The sequence below is a fragment of the Anser anser genome, assembly GCF_964211835.1.
Source record: "Anser anser genome assembly, chromosome: 1".
NCBI lineage: Eukaryota > Metazoa > Chordata > Aves > Anseriformes > Anatidae > Anser > Anser anser.
In genome coordinates this window covers 147,691,270-147,704,106 of record NC_139720.1, presented here as the reverse complement: position 1 = coordinate 147,704,106, position 12,837 = coordinate 147,691,270, and the positions used below count along the sequence as shown (strand labels likewise).

General features: G+C 44.6%; 1 protein-coding gene across 1 annotated transcript in view; it reads right to left on the bottom strand.

Moving 5' to 3' along the window:
• Positions 1–12,837, bottom strand: part of GAS6 (growth arrest specific 6) — a 40,539-nt gene that overhangs the window by 26,376 nt on the left and 1,326 nt on the right. The gene's annotated exons all lie outside the window — the stretch shown is intronic.

The following is a 12,837-nucleotide window of genomic DNA, read 5'->3' as shown; positions in this document are numbered from 1 at the left end:
TTTAGTCACCCCCTGCCTCCTTGGGGTCCCTCTGCTGCTGCAGAGCACAGGCAGCACCATGACACCATAACGACTAAAATAAAAGGGTATGCCTTGCTTTTACAACAGGGAGTACCCTACTAACAGCACCCACTGCCATGCTCCCCACTACATCTCCTCATGGAAGCTGGCCGCCCAGAGAAGGGAGTGCGGAGCAGCTGCAAGCAGGGGGAAGGCAGAGATCAAAGTACCATGAAAGTATTCATCCCGTTGAGACCTTGCCAGCCATGGGATTGCTTGCACCAGCACAGGGCAAGAACAGGAAAATGCAGCTGTGCTGCGTGGAAGGGTGGGAGGTTGGCCTGAGCTGATCATTAAACCACGTTCTTAGAAAATGTGAAAACTCATCACCTTGAAAAAGGTTACTTTCCGACTTCACTTCAGATTGGATTTCATGATGTATAAGGCACTAGTTCAAGGGCTGTTCAAGTTGTAACTGAGGCACGCAATGAGGGAAAATTCATGGGTTGCATCAGTGCTTAACTTTTTTGGTTAAATTAAGCCATTTCTCAGCTAATTATGAAACTGTATACATATTGTCATTCTCTTTCACACAAGATAAGCAATTTCCACAAAACACTGTATCTGCAGTGAGATCAGGACAGTAAATATCCTGTATTCTACAAAATTAATTTTGGCCATACAATTGCAAGATTAGAAACTATTTTTTCTCCTCTTACTACAGATGTTTGGATAAGCTCATGCACATATACAGACATGTACACGCCACAGCGAGACACACACTGCGATTCCATTTGACCTGGACAGTCTAATGAAATCAATCGGTTGACAAGGTCATATAAACTAAAAGTTTTGCCTTACTGTCATCCTCCAGAAAAATCAATCACTTCTGGCAAATACGCTCCGGTTACTGAAATGCACCATGCAAATATTCAGCTTAAATCATGAAAACCTCTATAAAGAAGCAGTAGCCCACGCTTAACTTAATTTTTAATTCCAACAAGAGGGTAATAGGCTTAGCATCCTTTGAGGCTGAGCTTTGTAATATCTGTTTGGGTTAACAACCTGACTGAGGAGCTCAGAACTCACTACATTCCTAATATTTTTTTTATTATTTCTCCTTTATTCAATATACATCACAAAAATGTGCAGATGTATTTAGAAGCAGGAGCCTTCGTATGCATGGCTGCCAGCCTACCTGCTCGAAGTCAGCGATGTCGAAGGCAAAAAACTCAATTTTCTCCTTTATCTGTGATGAATGAGCTGAGTGCTGGAAAAGTTGTATAGACTGTATTCTTATACGAAAGACCAAGGTAGCTACCTATTTTCATCACACAAATAACCTTCCAAAGGCAAACTCAGAGGACATTGATTGATGCCAGTTTGCTGTGTTAGCAGACAGAATACCCACAGAGCCTCTGCCATTGCTCCCCACCTGCTCAAACAGCAGCAGAGTGAAACCCCAAGACGCCGTGCCACCACGAGCTGCATTTCATGAGGCAGGCAGCAGAGGTAAGCAACTTCAATGGGAGGCTATTAACAGAAACTTAGCCTCTCTTTCCCTATCTTCCTCATTCCCTTATAATTACACAAAGCTACTTTCTGATCAGTAACACTTCTCCAGATCTATAGGACCTAATACTATATAAATAATACTACTCTAAAACAAAGCAAAGTGATCACAGGTTCTAACATTCCTCGTTCCTGTGTGATTAACTTTTCACTTTTCTCCCTAATCAATTTTCATGACAACAGGCTTCTGGAAATACGACAACGTATTTCCATTCATCCAAAAAGATTAATCAAAAATGAAGGATGAATAATCTTCCACCTTGGGAAAAGAAACTTGCTTAAATTCTATGTAGAAGCTTCTTTAAAACAAGCGAACAAGCAAACAGCACTGATCAGAAGATTGCCCGGTTAAAAATTCAGCTTGTGCCTAACTTGCACAGAAAGACAGCCAGACTTGCATTATTTCCAGTGTGAGCACTCAACTCTACAATGCCTTTTCAGACTTCTGCGCTGTATTAAGTCTTAATGGCCCACAGATGTCAGGGAAGACGAAATCCCTCAGCCCTGCATAGATCAGGTCCCTGGTAAAAGTCATCTTTCCTCCACCAGAAGTCTTCGCTTCTATTTTCAGGATCCAAGAAAAATGCCAGGAAAAATGCTCTGAGGCTTGCTAACGAGAAGTCTGCTAACAAGAAGATTCCTTGTAGCTATTTGGCCAATTTCTCAGCTAGTCACCTTATATTTCAGGCTCACCGAGCATCTCGACATCCAGAAAGGCACTCAGGATTCACAGGATCAAAATGCAGGAGAAATTGTGAGACAGGGAAAAACATTTGCCTTTCCCTCCTGTGCTGATCTCACCAAGCTCTCCAAGCACACCACCCAGCAGTAACACCTCAGTGCCGACAAGAGGAAGACAAAGGTGCTCCCGGCCAGTGCCTCACAGGAGCGCCAACCTCTGAAAGAGGGCAGCCCTCGAGAGAAGCATTTTCGACAGCTCCAGCCTCCCTCTGTGCCTGCCCCAGGCAGAAACACCTCCATGGACTTCCACCCCTGCTTCTGGTGGCCCCACGCACCCTCACTGCCACGGGACTGGGATCTCAGATGCTTCAGTTTTCAAGGGCCTGGCCCCTGAAGACCTGCAGCGTGCAGGCCCACATGCAGCGAGGGTTCCAGGTGACGAGCCGTCTGCCACCAGCAGCACAGCTCGGCTGAGGCCTCAGGTCGAGAGGGAGAAACAGCAGACACCAGGAATTGCCTCACATCTGCAAGGCTCCAGCCTCACAGCCAAGTAGAAAATATGGCACGGGGCCCGTCCCTCCAGACAGGTTCGTGCCTGCTGATTGCAGCTCACTTCAAGAGACCTTTTCTTTCCTGTCCAGGAGGCAGAGCTGTGAGATTTAACAGATTTAAGCACTATAGCCCCCACCCTTGCCACACAAACACAAGTGCATGCTACAGAAGTAAAGACACACCTTTTGATGTATTAAACACAATGCTTGGGTTCCAGCATTCAACAGTAGTGCAAGACCTAGGCGTGCACACTTTTGTTTCAGGGTAGAGTGACACCAAACAGTTTTTCAGGGGGCTAAGAAGTTCCTCTCCCACCCACATCCACAGCTAGCCTATAACGCAGTCACTACAACACTTAGTGTGGGTATCTAAAATGAAAAGAGAGCGTAAGTCTATAATGTCTGCAAAGAGAACAAAGCAAGGCAAGCCACCGCCAACAAACCACAAAACTCCAGGTTGTTCAGTTTGCTTTCTTTAATTTAATTGAATTTAATTTTGTTTTATGTCATGTTGTGTTATTTCAAGTGTAATTTCAAGAGCAGTAACCTGAAGGTACGGATTTGTCACAGGGCTGTGGAGCTGACGGGGCAGAAGTACCAGTGTCAGTTTGCCTGCCAAAGGAAACCTACCCTAAGCTCACGATCTCTTTTCAGCTCAATGGCCAAACTTTCTCTTAGTGCTAAAATCCAAAAGTTAGTGAAATTATACAGGGTATGCGCTCGTCCTGCTGCATTTTTAGAGAAGATGGAAGAACACGCAACCAAACAGCCCTTACATGAGTCACGGTATATAAATAGCCCTTCTGAAACCATAACAATGACCCTGTCTACACCAGCAAAATGTTCTCACTATTGCTTAAAGCAATTGGCAAGGCTGGGAACCTCAGCCAGAAGGGCCTGCCAACTGCTTCTGTTTGTTTTGTTTGAGTACCAGGTCAGGTAATCCCGATCGGAGCTGAACCTAATCAAAGCCTTGTCTGAGCTGCTGCAGCAGCAGATAACCATCTACACAAGGACTGCGGCGCTGCCGGATCTCACCGACTTGCATTAGCAATGGTAATTTCTAAAAAGCATTTGCTTAGTGCAGACAGGCTGCTCAGTCTCTGGCAACTCCCAAGTTGCTGATATTATGGAAAGCAGAGCTAACAAAAGCTACACCAAATTCAGGCCTCCTTCAGACACTGTAGAGAAGCATGGAAAGGCACAAGTCCAACTAATTTTGCCTTCGCAGCTCTGCTTTTCAAAGAAAATTTGCCTCCAGAAATAAAATGCAGAAAAACAAAGCCTGTGTCAGAGCACATGGCTTTGCCTACCAGCACAAAATTTGTTTTCAGCACAACCGCTGCTTTTGTAGAGCATTTGCTGAGTAACTTGTAGCTGACGTGCATGTCATGTCAGCTCTTAGGCTGCAGTGACAGCTCCCACATCATGCCCCGTTCTCATTTCCATATAGTGACTCTCCCTTTTTCTCCTTTCAGTACTGGATGTTTGACATGGGCATGGCATGACCTCTTTGTTTATAAATACACTTCTTGTTTCCGCGCTGCAAGCCTGCAAAAAAATGGCCAAACATAATTGTCTATAAGTTATTGTTTAACCTGGGTGTGCATTTATACCAACCATTGCTTAACTGCTATAACTTGGGAATGCAAATCTCATTAATGCTCAAGAGCGCTCTGCATTGTTTTTTAAATTGGGCAATAGACTTTAGCTGCATAGCAAATCTCACGCTGAATGATTAGGCCTACCTCCCAAACAATGTAATTAACCAGTCCTATAATTCACAACTTTAACTGTATAGAAACACTAGGTATAGAAATTAAGTTCCTGTCAATGCCATGTGGCTTGCGCAAGCGTTCCTTCTCCATGTGAGGAGTTCTACACTCAACCAGGTCAGTTTGCCTCCTGTTTTGCTTTGGAGCAATATGCATTCTCCATGCAAAGAACAATGACAGCTTCTCCCCACAATCCAGCAAGCGAGGCCCTAGAGAACCAAGTAGGTCATGTTACGGTCCAACAGCAGCCTCAAACACGACCACAGCTAAGTTGGTTAGGGCAGCTTTGAGATTTTGGGTCTGGATGCACAGCATCGCTTTCACACAGCCCAGCTACTCTGATGCACGAAGGCTATGAGTGCCCCTTCCCTGGAGTTGCTGATCCTTCCAAACAAGACCACCCTCTCTAGCATCACTAGTAGTACCCCTGTTTCATAGAGATGAGGCACCCCTGTACAATCTTGAAGACTGGAAATAAAAATGATCTATTACCACAGCTTCCCTCACCCTCTGAGAAGCAGGACTATTTTTCCCACCTCAGCAAAAGATGTTGCACTGTGATGAGGAAAAACCCAGCAATGATTAGAATGAACAATCACAGGAAAAAAAAGTAATGAAAGGAAAGAAAAGAAGGGAAAAAAATGTTCATGTATGTCCAGCCAAGCAAAACACAGATACTTGACATTTGTAGGGCACACAGGGAGATTATTTCTATACGCAGCCTGAGGCAGGGCTTGATTGGACAATAACAACATGAAATCAATGTAACCAGTGCTGAGGACCTAATATTCCAAGAAAAATCACTGGAAGAGTGTTTCCAATGAGTGGGTTGCATGCTTTAAAATTATTCTGAATGCCCTCCAATCACAAATGCCTTGAGGTTTTCTCCATTGCTTCAAGATTTAAAGGCTACTTTCCCTCCAGCTGTATTAATGTGCAATTTGAAAAGAGGATCCCAATCTGAGAACAGATCATCCCTCAGTGTTGCCCGTTCGAATCCTCATTGCAATAGTTATAATACTTCTAAGTGTGGTTCAACTAATGCTCGCTTATAAACTTCAGGCAAATTAAACAAAAGTGAATCTGAAAAAAACCCTAACATACTCTTCGAGTGTCACTATGTGACACTCCATGACTCTCTCCATGACACTATATTGTGTCATTACTTTGCAATTATTTGCTGTATTTAAAATAAAACAGATTATACATCCCATTCAATGTGATTTAAACGTTTGTGATCTCTCTTATAGCTTCTGTAACATTTCATCCAGTGAAGTGAGAAAATAGTGTATTTTTCCCCCTTCCTGTATCCTAATGGTATTGTAAATTGTTTATTAGGATTTTGCATAAATGCAGCTGTTGCAACTCACAGCAACAACATTCAGCCACTGTAAGGCACCGCCGGATTTTCCCTTAGTGTGGATAGGCACGCAGGAATGGGGAAGTGACATCTGAGACAACATTAGGCCCTTGTGACCGAATCCGATCTTACACTTCCCTGTTCATTATTTTAATAACTAAGTAACTTTTGCTTTTCTGTTCCTGTCCCACACGTTTTCTTGGAACTGAACTGGGACTCATTGTTCCAGTGGTCAGCCAAATGTGGTAGCTCTCCGGATGCATGTGATTTTGTACAGTGCAGCCATGATACGTTCTCCTTTTATCTCTTCATTTGTGCACCCCAATGTCCTGACTGGTAGTGTAACATGATGCAGAATGAAGACAACACCAACACTTGCCTCTCTTCCTGGATTTCCACCTCACTTTCCAACTTTACTCCTCCTGTGGGTCCCGCTGCTGTTGCTCAAAGGAACAGGAAGAAAACCCCAAACAATAAATGAGGGAACTTCCCAACAGGCATTCTGCATGTGTAAAGAGCCTCTAGAACAGCAAGTTAAAACAAAACAGTGATAGAGGTACAGATACGGAAGGCAGACCTGCTGAAAAACTTCAGTCAGATTCTCCAGGGCTTGGTTCTTCATTCATTTCTTCAACAGCATGAGCTGTGACGACCCTTTTTGCTTCTCCCACCATGTCAGTGCAATCCTTTGTGAAGCTGCACGGTGAGCTGGGTTGGGGAACTCACCCAGCTGCAAAATGATTGTTTTTCTCTCCAGACTGCTTTCCCTAAGATCAGTTCTGGAGATCAGTCCATGCAGTTGCACTAGTTGCTGCGCAAAGAGGATGAACAAGGAGGCAAGGGGGTTGCTTAAAACAACTAGATCAGCTGAGCTAACAAATATGAGACTAAAGTTACTGAAAAGCAGTGTGAGTGGAGGAGAAGTGAACAGAAGAATCCCTTCCCACTCTTTCGACAGGTTCTGTTTTCAAATTGCCACGGTTTTGGTCACTTAGCGCTTGCTGAATTACTTCATTGTGGACTGAACTATGAGAAAATGAATGTTTCTGCTGCTGCTTTTTTAGCTGTCCTGCCCTGACACTTTCCCCTCTTCATACCCATGCTCTTCATCCTGCAGCCTCCAGTGCAGTCGTGCAGTGCGCACCGCCCTTGCCGTGTCCCTTCTCAGTTTTTTCTGAACCTCTGATGCTGGCTCCGTTCTTGTTCTTCATGCCTATTGGAAAGTAATTTCTCATAATTCATTAAGTTCATTTAGAGTTTGGAGTGCACATGAACCGCAACTGCCAGTTTGTACAGTTTCAATGTTTCCCTTACCTGATTCTCAAGCAGCTGTACTAACATAGTCTCTTAATTCCTGGTAAGCTGTTCCTCATTTTTTAATTTAAAAAGAAAACAAAGAAAGCCCATAACCACAAGACTGTTCTCTTAATTTATTTAATTGGCTTTCTTCCTCTTTCACATGTTTATTAAAGCCTATTGTATTCTGCTAACTGACTTACCCAAACCTTATCTGCTTTTTCCATTATCCCGCTCCTTGCCCCAAACCCGTACAATCCCCCTGCTCCATTTTACCATTCTTAGCATCTTTTTCCATGCTAGCTTCAAACAGTCCCTTAGTGCAGTATCAGCCACTATTGTTTTCTCTTGCTCCTCCCCTCCTGCTCCATGGGCGCTGTAGTGTGGAGTACTTCCATGATGGGGTGTTTCAGTATTTCCAGTCCTATTCTGAACTCCTGGGCTCAATTCATACTAGTGGAAACAGATTAAGATCAAGTGGGCACAAGTCCAGCAAAGCTGATGGAGCTTTGTCTGCTTCCACCAGCAGCAAACTTCGCTCGCCCTCCTCAATAACCTTTGATAACGCAGCCTTTAGCTAACGACTGCCTCCTAAGGCAGGCCAGAGTACTTTTGTCACCCTCCTGCTACCAAACCCCACTACCTTAAGCAAACGCTGTGTCCACACCGTCACAAACACAGATGCATCTTGCTCCACTGTCCCAGTCTCTCTTCTAGATCAGTCAGGCCCACTAGAGCTTGGTATAAATCTCTTCTATCCTGTGTTTCCTGTATAAAACACTACAGGGAGAAGGAAGAGAGGGAAGGGAGAACCTGGTGCATCCCCAGATCTCATCCCAGCAGAGAGCTGCTATGCCACTGTGGCATAAAGCTGGACACTCAAACTTTTCTACTTCCTTCTTCTCTCCTTCAGGTCATTCCTGGACAAAAACCTAAACATCCTCATGTGTTCTTTCTCAAAATCTATTAAACAGGTAGCACTGTGCCTAGGAATCCATTCTTCCATACACTGAATCCAAGCAGGTTAAATCATCAAGCCCAGAGCTCTCTGGTAACTCTTTCCCTCTCTCAGATGAATTCTGCAAGAAGGAGAAGAAATATAAAAATCTATACCACTTAAAAATCCAGCTCTTCCTCCACACTCTGCCAAAACGCCGTAACAAATCGATATACATTGGCAAGAATTTTTGCTGCAAATAATCCCAGCTTTTTGCCTGGATATAGAAAGAAATATTCTATGCAGGGATGATGACATCTCTATTTAGAGATGATATCAGTGTTATTCATGTCTAGACAACACAACATTCACTAAATTACTCAAAGAAATTTTACACTGCTTAACTTTCCCACTTAACTCTCCTCCTACATGCCTTCATACTTTTGTTATTAGTATTTACAAATGTGCATCTATCTTGGTATTCTGAGAAAGAAGACCTAATATTGCTTGCCGTGCATTCTTCCTACAAGATCAGAGTAAAGTCGGGACTACTCTAGTCAATGTATGCAGCCCATCTGTGCTACCATGACCATGCCATGTAACGGAACAAGAAATAAAAACAATGACCTGGTGGCATTGTGAAAACCAACCCAACTGTTATACCCTACACATTGCTTCATCTGCATTTCAGATTCTTGATAAACCCAGCCCAGAAGAAAGATTGCTGGCATTGCTGGATGTTTTGTTAGGATCAGCAATTTTCAAGCCATGACTGCAAAACGCCCCAAGTAGCCTGGTCAGGTCTCACTGCTGACCCTGCTGAGGGTGGGGGACCAGACAAGAGACCTCCTGCATCCCTCTCAGCCTAAGTTATTCTGCAGTTCTATGCCAGCGCTTTCTGCACCTGATAAAACACGGATTTTAACATCAGTTTGGATGCAAGTCCCTCAGAAAGCAACAGAACTTTTCATGTGCATGCCTTTGAATCAGACGTTTGTTTTGCACACATATGAAAAACATCTGGCTTTCCGTGATGCCCCGTTGTGGGGCAAATCCATAAACAGCACACACAGGTGGCCAGGCTGTCCTGCATCAGCATTTCTTGGTGGGCCTGACTGCTTTCAAAGCGTTCACCGTGGCAATTTCAATGGCAGGCCGCAGACAGACCAACAGCTCTGCAACACTAACAGCGGCAAACACGATGAGCGGTGGCAAACAGATGCTGTACTGATAAACCATGGTCCGTAATGATGAGGCTGCACTCAAACATCTTCACTATGTTGAGCCTTTCAAAACAGAGAAAATCCTTGCACAAGGTCCCTGTTTTGCTGTATTTACTCTGTAGTGAAATCCAGTGTTTTCCAAGAACCCCAGCTGCCACGTTCCCTTCTGCCCTTTGTTTTACATGCTCGGATAGCCGCATTTTTAGAACAGGTCACCCAAATTCCAGAGCAGTTTATCAGTCAGTTAACAAGCTGTAATACCTTGACTGCATACCAAGGTCAAATATTTCTGCAGCACTGCTTTTTATAAGGCCTCATCAACATTTGAGAAGAGATAACATCCTTATCTCCACATCCAAGATATTTTGTAACTTCACCCATCCATCACGCCTAGAATATCTTTTTAATAGGCTGCATTTAGAAACATAATAGGTTCATACCTCCCATGAACATGCTTTCCACCCTTATTTTTTCCCAACATAGTGTCTTTTCATTTTCCTGCTTGGCCCTAAAAGACAAGGGATACCTTGGCTGGGTATCCCTAGCCTAAAAGACATCAAAACACAGGAACCTTCCCAGAATCCTGCAGTAATACCTAAGGATGTTATAATCAGCTCCATGGAAAAGATAGGCTGCAAGACTCATTAGCCTAGGCTCACACTTGTTTTTACCATGTATAGTCATACAACTAGCACAGACTGAGTTTTGTTCTGTCTCCTAAAAAAAACCCCACAATCTAAAAATGTTTCAATTGATCTTCCTTCCTCCAGTCTGGGTGAGCTGATATTTATATTTTCCGTAACATAAAAGACAAAAGCTGCGCTGGCCTGCAAATGAATGGCCATTTAGCCCCACCTAACACGCTATTATTAGCAGCTGATGCAAGTAATTGTACATGTGGCAGGTTTAAGAAAATGCCCTTCTTCTGCAGATGTCTCTTCAAAAAGCTGGTCGCCGGATCAGTGAAAGCCTGACACAGAAGAAGGGTGCTCTGGTACAGGCACGTGCCATTTCATTCCTATATGCTGGCCTGTCCAGTAAGGACGTGCCTTGCCATGCTGTTCTTGGCAAGGTGTTACCACTGGCTGGATCAAGCCCTGGTTTTACCTGGGATGCATCACGCAAGCTGTCCTGCAGCTTTGCTTCATCTTACCTTAACTTCTGGAGCTGCCTGATTGAACCAGCTAATGTAATTTCACATCACAACCTGAAGTCATAGGTCTTTGAGGTGAGTTAACCCTGGTAGGCAGCCAAGGACCACACGGCTGCTCACCCACTTCCATCCCTGCAACAGGGCAGGGGAAAAGAAGAGCAAAAGCAAGAAAACTTTGGGGTCAGGATAAAAAATGCTTAGTAAGTGAAAGAGAAGTGGGAGAAGAGAGAAAGAAAACAAAGCAGAACAAGTGACCCACCACCTCCAGGTAGACTGACGCCTAGCCAGACGCTAAGCAAAAGAGGGCCAGCCTCCCTGACCCCAATTCCTCTCCCATCGTAGTGCTGATCATGATGCTACTTGGCATGGAATAGCTCTTTGGCCAGTCTGGGTCACCTGCCTGGCTGTGCCCCCTGCCAGCCTCTTGCACACCCCCAGCCTGTTCACAGAGAGGCTGAAAGCCATGAAGAGAAGGCCTTGACGCTGTGCCAGCCCTGTTCATCAACAGCTGAAACACCGGGGTGCCACCAGCATTGTTCTGGTCACGGATCTACAACATGGCACCATACGAGCTGCTATGAAGAAAATGAACTCCATCCCAGCCAGACCCAGCACAGTCTTGAAATTAGGCCTCAAAATTCCCTTCACACAACTGCAGGAGAAGTAAGAACAGCATGGTTTGTAAGGAAGACCCATACATTTTGTTAGACCATCTGATGGGCAACCAGGGATGAGAGACGAAGCTGCTGTGCTCGCACCATGAGCCCTTCTTCAGGTCAAATGGAGGAGCAGTCCCGTAGCACAGCAAATACCCAAGTGGCTACATTCATGCTCATCTGGCGCTTTACAGCCTAAAAATCAGGAGATGTGAGCAGACCTGACAATGAGATGAGCAACATGCGGATGTGTTCCCCATGGCTGGCCCACCACGAGGTTATCCACAGGGCTCACTGCAAGACAAGAAGTGCTGCAGCTCTTTCTTTCTGATACGACCTCAGCAGTCAACCTCTGCGACCACATTAAGCCAGCAGAGATGAAAATTTCAGCCCTCCTACACACAAGAAATCAACAGCTGTCAACAGTAATCTGTGCATTTCCCCAGTCAATAAAAAGTCCTCGCTTAACCAACATGGTCCAGCTGCAACCTCATGATATGCTGAAGCGTGAAGGCACATACCGTAACTCCTCAAACTGCTAGGCCTTGGTTTTTCAACAGTTTTCATCATTCCTCAGTCAGCACTCTCTCAGCTCGCTTCCTTCTTCTATCAGTCAACAGGACTGGGTGTAAATGCAGCATCAGGGAGATGGCAACGTGTTAACTCCCCAGCGTTTAAGGGAGACCTCCGTTACCTCAGATGCATGGCAAGGAGATGTGAAAAGATGAAGTCAGTGAGGAAAATACTCTGTCCATCAACGCCACAGATAGTGCCAGAAGAGTAGTCATCTATGCCTTACAAAGCCCTGAAGGCTTCCAGTGTTTATAACAATAACAATATCTCGTGCACATGGCCTCTGCCACTACTTATTAGAAAACTGCTAATGAAAAGCCATGAGAACAGACAGGAAGGGCCGCCAGCCCCCCTGGCAGGAGATGCCACAGCTGCTTCCCAGGGAAATTCAAGCAGTGTGACACCAAGGAGCTGCCTGTAGCAAGCTCTTGGGAGCTCTGTGTCTCAGAAGAGAAGGTGGGAGTTGTATCACTACAAAATACAGTATTTTGGTGTAACAGTGCATGTAAAATAAGCAAGAGGGCACAGACGCTAAAAGCTCATCCAGCTTCAGTGGTATTTCTTCAGAGGTTTCCAGAACTAGAAACTTAGCAGTAATGAAGGGAATGCACAAAAATTAAAATCCTTTGCAATGACAGGAAGTTTTATTTGTCCAGCAGAACATGCTCAGATGGCACGTCTGGATCTTAGAGAATTTCTGTTAGACATCAAACCCAAATGACTTAATTCTTTTCATTACAGTAGGAGAACTGTATACTTTTTTTCTACTATACAAAATAAGTACCAAGTATAGCTAACAACTCCTGACACATTTACAGTCTGCCATCCTCTACACTGATCTATCAGTGCACCCCCCGTCACCCACCTCTGGCAGCTTCCTTGGTCAGAAGCCAGTTTGCAAAGCTGGTGACCTCACATCACCTTTTTTCCTGAACGCCACAAAATCCCATTTGGGAGGCTTTTCCCACACTTGTCCTGTGTAGTGGATATTTACACTGTTGGCTCCGTGACATACGGACCGTCAGGAGGAAAAGCTGCCGTCCTTACCGCCTTGTAACAC